This window comes from Macrobrachium nipponense, chromosome 17, assembly GCF_015104395.2.
Source record: "Macrobrachium nipponense isolate FS-2020 chromosome 17, ASM1510439v2, whole genome shotgun sequence".
NCBI classification, from domain to species: Eukaryota; Metazoa; Arthropoda; class Malacostraca; order Decapoda; family Palaemonidae; genus Macrobrachium; species Macrobrachium nipponense.
Genome location: NC_087210.1, coordinates 85,092,081 through 85,099,904, shown reverse-complemented (window position 1 = coordinate 85,099,904; position 7,824 = coordinate 85,092,081).

The window sequence follows — 7,824 nt, the reverse complement described above, 5'->3', positions numbered from 1 at the left end:
AAAAGAATGAAGTACAAACAGTTAATATTGAATACAGTAGAGATAACTTGTCTTATTAGTAATCGCTCAGTTCCTAATAGTTCATATTCATTCTTGCTTTATACGTAACCAGCAACATAATGCTAAAAACACACAATACGTTGCCGATGGTAATAAAGAGAAGGATCCTAATTATTACAAAAAGAAATAGAAACAGTAGCCCGTTCAGAATCAAACAAGCAAACTCGGTGACTGTGTCACCTAGTCAAGCGGTCAAGGTTAGTTAAATCTGCCGAGTTTTCAAAGCGAAGCAAATTCCACACAATAAGCGACTCTAGGCAGAGTGGGGAAAAGCGATGTTGTTCATACATACCGATATCTTTTTTGAACTAAAAAGGATTTTTCCTATGCATCACACGACAGTATCAAGTAATCAGAGCAGGTTCTAGTAATTTTAATACATTAAGTTATAATAAATACTGGTGGATTAAGCCCGACTGTACGCGCCGTAAAAATTAGAATATCTTATTTATTCCTTTAGTACAATTAATTACCAGTATTTTACGGACTCACCGTCTGTTGTTCGAACTTCCCTAATGAGAAGTCCGGATAAGCGAGCGTTTACAGATACCTCTATAGTTATAAAAACGTTGATCTGTATGTAGTGTAATTGTAAGATCCATCTAGGGGTATACAAAATATTATCTTACATCCTGCAAAATAAGGCGTGTTTATCAAAGGAAATCTATAAACCTTCAAACATATTAAAATCCGTTTGAACAAAAATGAGACAGTTAATCAAATAATAACTTATATAAAGGAACTATACATTTGTCTCATAAATCGTAACATTGTTCAAATGACCCAACAGAATTCTCCCACAACCACAGTCGCACTTTGCACGCAAAATCTCGAGAAGCATGCACCCTCGAATGTCTTAGTGCGTGTAAAAAGACTTTGCTGGGAAATGAAATTTTAATCCTTCCGACACTCTGAAATATAACGATTTCCGCGAACAAAGCCCTAAAAGTATACATATCGTGGATACGGAAGTTATAAATATCGCATTTTTTATTGTTGCTAATTTTTAATCACGCCCAACCAGTCGTGGATGAATCTCTCTGATAATCTATCTAAAGTAATATCCGTAAAGTCATTCAAGCAGAGGTGATTCAGCAGAATTTTTTTTTATCTTCTACCTGAATACCAGGAAGTTTCTCCACTAGCGAGTGATCTCTGGGAGAAAAACGGATGTCATTGAAAACAAAACACGGTCTAAGGACAAACATAAAGCTATTTACGTACCTTCGTATAGACTCTCACTGCAATTTCAAAATAGAGATAAATGACGAAGTTGAAAAATGTTAGTAATGGGAGCCATTAGGAACTAACAAATAAGACCCATATAATTTTTCCCTCAAACGTCATGCCATAAAAGATCGGACTTGGGCGTATCTGCGCAGATTACGGTCGCTTAAACAAGGAAACGACTTCCGATAGTTCCAGTGCGATGTACCGACGACATCTTATCTCTGTTAGGTTAGAATAAATTTTTTTTTTCACCAACTTGGACTTACTTAAATGCTTTTACCAGATACCATTACCTAAGTGATTGTACCTCATACACCGTTTTCAGCACACCCAGGGGACATTATCAATTTTTTACGTATGCCTCCGGCTTACGTTGCGCCCCAAATTACAATATAGTGTTTGGAGAATTTAGGGGATAACCTACATGCCTATATGGATGATCTTGTAATCTTTTCTAATACCTAGAAGTACATTCACATAAAGTAGAGCTAGTGCTACAGAGACAAAGACAATAATCTCAGAGTAAAATATCTAAATGTGAGTTTTTTTAAAAACCGAACATGTTTATCTAGGTTTTATGTGTCTGGTCAAGGTCTTAAAAGTAGTCCATGGTAAGGTGTCGGCTATTCATAACTTTACGGTACTTATTAACGTAAAATAAAAGGGGGATACAGCACTTTTGCGCTGTAGTGGGTATTACAATCGTATGTAAATATGTAACTCTTCAATCATGACAGCTCCTTTAACAGATCTTACGAAGAAGAGCGTAGATTTATTATGGTCTAAAAAGCATCAACAGGCGTTCGATATCTTAAAAGCGGAATAATGCAGCTCACCTAACTTAAAAAATCCTTGATTTAAATAAGGAATTTTTTTTTTATTGCAACAGACGCCTCAGACCAAGGGGTAAGAGGGGTATTACTTCAGTCATATGATAAACAGTCTTCCCTATAGCTTTTTATTCACGTAAACTAAAGCCCTCTGAAAGTAAATATGCATGTAATAGGCAAGGAAGGGCTAGGTATCTTTAACACTAGTACATTTTAAGTTCAAATCTTATGGCTATCCTGATAAAGCCTTACTGAACATGAGTCCTTTACCGAGTTTTTCAAAGGCTTTAATCACAGTCCAAAAGGAACTCGGTGACAAATGATCATTCAGGTTATTGGAGCCAAGATAAGATATCTACCTGGGAAAGCAAAATATCATAGCTGACGCATTATCCCGCAATCCCGCACCATACAGCAAAGAACCATTAATTGGACTAAAAGATATAGAACATCCGTGCCTATTGTTAAAACCGTATCTAAACAAGAAAATTCCTTAACCCAAGAGATCGCGAGCATTGAATATCTGGGTCGGAGCGCAGAACTGTTACAAACTGAACAAAGCAAGAGTCAACAGTGATAAGCAAAACAATAAACACCAAACAATAAAACTACTTCGAAACGGAAACACAGGGTCAGTGGCTAGGCAAAAAAAAAAAAACAATAAAACACTTCGAGCAGAAACCCTAAAGCAAAAAGATATTTAAAAGTATGTGTATCAGAATAATGTAATCAAATGTAATATTATATGTAGGTCTTGTGACGAGGAAAACCCGAAGAACACAGCGGATGACTAACGACCAGGTATTAGTAATAATCTCTTTCATACCAATCGTCATAAACTGGTTGCTTCGTCATCCAGGGTTCCCTACTATGTACAGAAAGCAAAAATCCATGTTTTATTGGCCTCCTACCAAATGCTTACAGATATAAAAAGCACATAAACTGATTGTAACACGTGTCATGAAAACAAGGGACACACTAAGACACCTGTCAGTTAAGGGCCTATCCTGTGCCAAATCAATCCTTGAAACGAAAAATATAGTAGAATTATTAACAGAATTACGAGTCTGACAGAGGGAATAAAACACTTCTTAGTGTTAATAGTTCCTTGACACGTTATATAGAATAATAGCACTAAAAACAACACCGCAATTGAGTGCGTTACGAATATTTCTGAGTGCTAAATCAGTAAATATGGAATTCAACACATAATAATCTGTGACTCGGGTGGTGTAAATCAATAATAATCTCCTTAACACGTTGTGTGAATTCCTTTCCATTAAGAAAACCAATAATATATTTTATCACCCAGAGTCAATCGGTTTGGTAGAATAACTGATAATTAAATAGGAAGTGTCAATGTCTTACGAGTTACAACTCGTGATGTTGGATCCGAACTGGATTATAGCGGTTCTCGCGGTTTTAAATACGTTTATCATTTATATCTTGATCTATAGAATTGATGCCGCAAGTAGCCTTATACGGTACGCCGCTAGAACACTTTTCCACATTCAAGCCAACCATTAATTTATCAAATAAATATATAAAAAAAAATATATAAATAAATAAATAAAAAAAAAATAAAATAAATATGGATACAAGTGGAGTCAATATAATACACTCCGTAAGAAGTCGGAAGGGTTACAAATTATAATAAAAAGGAATCACGATAAAATCAATAAGCAAAAACGTAACCATAGATAATTAAATATCCAAATATATATGCGTAAAGATTTGAACTCTAACTTAACGCTTTAGTATGACAAATAAGCTAAAAGTTCACAACACATATCCAAAATCTACTGACATATTGTCTGTCCCGGTGATTTATATTCGTAGTCAATGAAAAAAAAAAATATTAAATAAATAAATAAATAAATAAATAATAATAATAAATAATAAATAAAATAAAAAAAATAAAGAGAGATTTTAAAGTCAGGAAGTCAGAAGTGAAAATTTTATCTATGAAATAATCCTATATGAATCTTATACAGGCTAATAATATATAGAATTTGTATGGAAAACCTTTTTCATATAGTTTGAATAAGGAATATTTAATTTAACATAATTACAATTATGCAGATTTCCAGCATGAACTCATATATGTTCAAATTTGGTGGTACTGTTTTTTTCAGACATTCTTCTCATGTGGGTCGAGTATTAAAAAACAAAAATTTATCCTAAAGTCGTATCTCTTTACAGCAAGTAACGTAAACTCTTAGCTGGCTGAGAGCAATCTCCTGCCAAGTGACGACGTCATCATTGCCGTATCAGCATTGTTCCTTTTAACCTCAATAATCTGCTTACAGGTTTCATCTGTGTGTCGCCTCTCTGCTTGCAAAAGCAGATTGACCTGGAGAAAGGAATATGCTTAGCCCGAACTTCTCATGGGCAAGGCAGACGTTAGGTACAAGTGTCTATCGGTGTGTGCAATGCAACTTTAGCTAAGGAGTTGCAATCATTTTAAAATTAATAACAAAATAAGCAAATAGAATTTCTTTAACAACAAAATGAATTAATTTTTTCTGAACCTCATAGACATTTAGAAGTATCAAGATATGTATTATATGAAATATTTACTTGCAACATTAGCCTATTACAATTTCAAGTAAAACATTCATGGAAAATGTACATTTTGTTCTTGGAAAACCCAAAGTTTATTTAGAAATTAGTTATATAGTGGGTTTTTTTTCGTTGCATCTCCTACCTATTAATAAAGTTTTTAAAAAAATTAACCTCAGAGGATGCGCACGAGAAAATTGAATATGAAACTTTTGTTAGGGCACATAGAATCATGATTAATATTCTCTTTGACTCTTATGCTGCCTGGCAATCTTACAATTAGCTCCATTTTTCAACTTCTTTGTCTAGTTAATTTACTACCAGGTAATATCGAATTTTCTTTGAGATTCGTAATGATATCTATTTATTTTTTATAATTAGGATATTTTTACAAGTCATCATAGACCTGGATAGGTTCACTCATTGTTAATGCCATGGATAAAAAAGTTTGTACAGCGGACTCTTTTGAATTCCGAAATATCAGCGAATTCATGTAGTCTGGTCTAAATGGCTCTCTTCCCTCCCTCCTGTATTTGGATGTCGTCTGAATTTACTTTGCCTTTGTGACAAGTATAATTTCACTTGCAGGCTGATTAATGGAACCGTTTACAGTAATCCTGCAGTACTAGAGTATTCACATCGCAACTCCAAAAAATCGTTGGGCGTCGCAGCGGACGACTCAGTCGAGTAACAACCGCCTACAATGTGAAAGGAATTTCATGGACTTCTTCGACCGACACCGTATCTCGTCGTTAATCTCGTTTTAATGCGGAACGCTCCGGCGGCTGTCGGAATCGACTACAAAAAGGGACATACTTCCGACAATTACGACCCGAAGGATATTCAACTCTAACTTGCTGGCGAAGGACTCGTGCTGGGGATGTTTTTTTTATTCATCGCGAACGTAATCGTGTAGCTTAGGATGCAGAAAATAAGTATGAGCGCAAAATGGAACGTTGGACCCGCCCAGGCAAATTTTCCCCTTCCAATTGGCTATAGGTGGTTGTCTGGAACTTGTGTAATGGACGAAAAAGTTGTTCGAAAGCTAGTTAAATGTGAAGTAGTATAACCTCGGTCATGTATCCTATATATAAATGGTCATATAACAGAATCGAAATATATCTTTGCGTGTACGCAGTAGGAATCTATTTAAAGTGCACATATATTAATCATAATTATATGAATCCATATATCATATGTATTAACAAATCAGGTAGCCTATAATCAATCTGTTACCTTTTATCTTAACAATATCTGCAGTTATTTATGAGTTAGTATATGAATTAAATGAATCAGATATATAACATTTAGCATAAAAATCAACGAATCAATCAGCATAAACCACTAATAATTTATCAATTCATATATGAAATTTTTTATCAGTTAAAATATGATTTTTATCATGGTTAATCTTCATTCTATGCAATTATCAGGAGTACATTAGTATTTTCTGTAGCATATGTATCTTTAATGAAACTGGCAGTTGAAAAAACTGTTATCCATTATATATATCATGTGATCACTATTATTTACCAATATCATTTGTTTTATATTTATTTTTTACTTGAATCAATCATGTACACAATGAATTTTTATTTACTTATATATATTATTCACATAGTGTCTGTATCCACACTCCTATAAGTCAAATGCAAGTCAAGTTGAGTAATATTCAGTTGGTTTGGGTTTTGGTAGCTGACCGAGCTAATGTAAGTGTTTACATAATAAAAATAAAAATGGAATGTTAGTCCATATATATAAAAGATTGCTTGCAGGAATGTGATCAGACTAGAGACGCTAAAGATGACGTATACAATAAGTATGTAGGCTAAGTTGACAATGCCGTCACCTGTAGTCATTCATTGTTTATAAACATTAGTCCAAGCTCCCTGCTTGAGACAACTACCGCCTACGTGATCTGTAGGTGTCTCATTTGATTGTGTGTTCGTATGAAACTATGTCATTGTATGTATGTTCATATGTCGAACTACTGTCTGTTCCTTCATAACTTGTAACAGAGATGGTAGACGAGCAGAACAGAGTTAGCTATCGTCATTAGAAGACCTGTACCTCTTTACCTAAGCTTTATCATGTAGAGGAATAGGATTAGCCATCATCATTGGCAGAAGCGATCAAGCTATCGTTATTAGAAGACTTGTACAATCATATCTGATCTTCACCATGTAAAAAACTTCAGAAGAATATATAATACTTAGTGTTTCTACAAAAACCTCACCGAACCATGAGTTTAACACATCGTCGTAAAGATAATACCGACTTCGTAAGTGATCTACAAAACCCCAGACTCCATTGAAGATGGAAGTGCAATACCAACCGACTTAGCGTATAGATTATCGCAAGTCGAACATTACCTCATAGGGCGCCTTATCATACAAGGCACAAGCCCTAATATATATGTATCTATATATATACATATATTGAGTGTATGGATATATACTATAAACATATATAGGTATCTATATATATATATATATATATATATATATATATATATATATATATATATATAATATATATATATATATATAGTCATATCACATTTCCGTGATTCATATACATATATCAAGCTACAATGTCCTTTAATATCTAATTCGCTCTACCTCGGAATTAATAATATTTTTCATATATGCTTAACCGAAGGGGAATTTTTTCTCGATAATAGATTTGCCTGGACCAGGGCGCGAACCTATGGATCCTTTCAAACCAGGAACGTCAGTGAAGCTTTTCCTACTACACCACCGCGAGAGGTGTAGTAGGAAAAGCTTCACTGACGTTCCTGGGTTTGAAAAGGATCCATGGTTCGCGCCCTGGTCCAGGCAAATCTATTATTCGAGATTCCCCTTCGGTTAAGCATATATGAAAATATATTAATTCCGAGGTAGAGCGAATTAGATATTAAAGGACATTGTAGCTCGATATATATATATATATATATATATATATATATATATATATATAATATATATGCATATATGTACTCGTATCTATCTAGCTATCCATGTATATGTATATATACGTATATATATATATATATATATATATATATATATATATATATATATATAGACAGATAGATAGATAGACTGATAGACAGATATGTAGACAAACAGATAGAAAAATA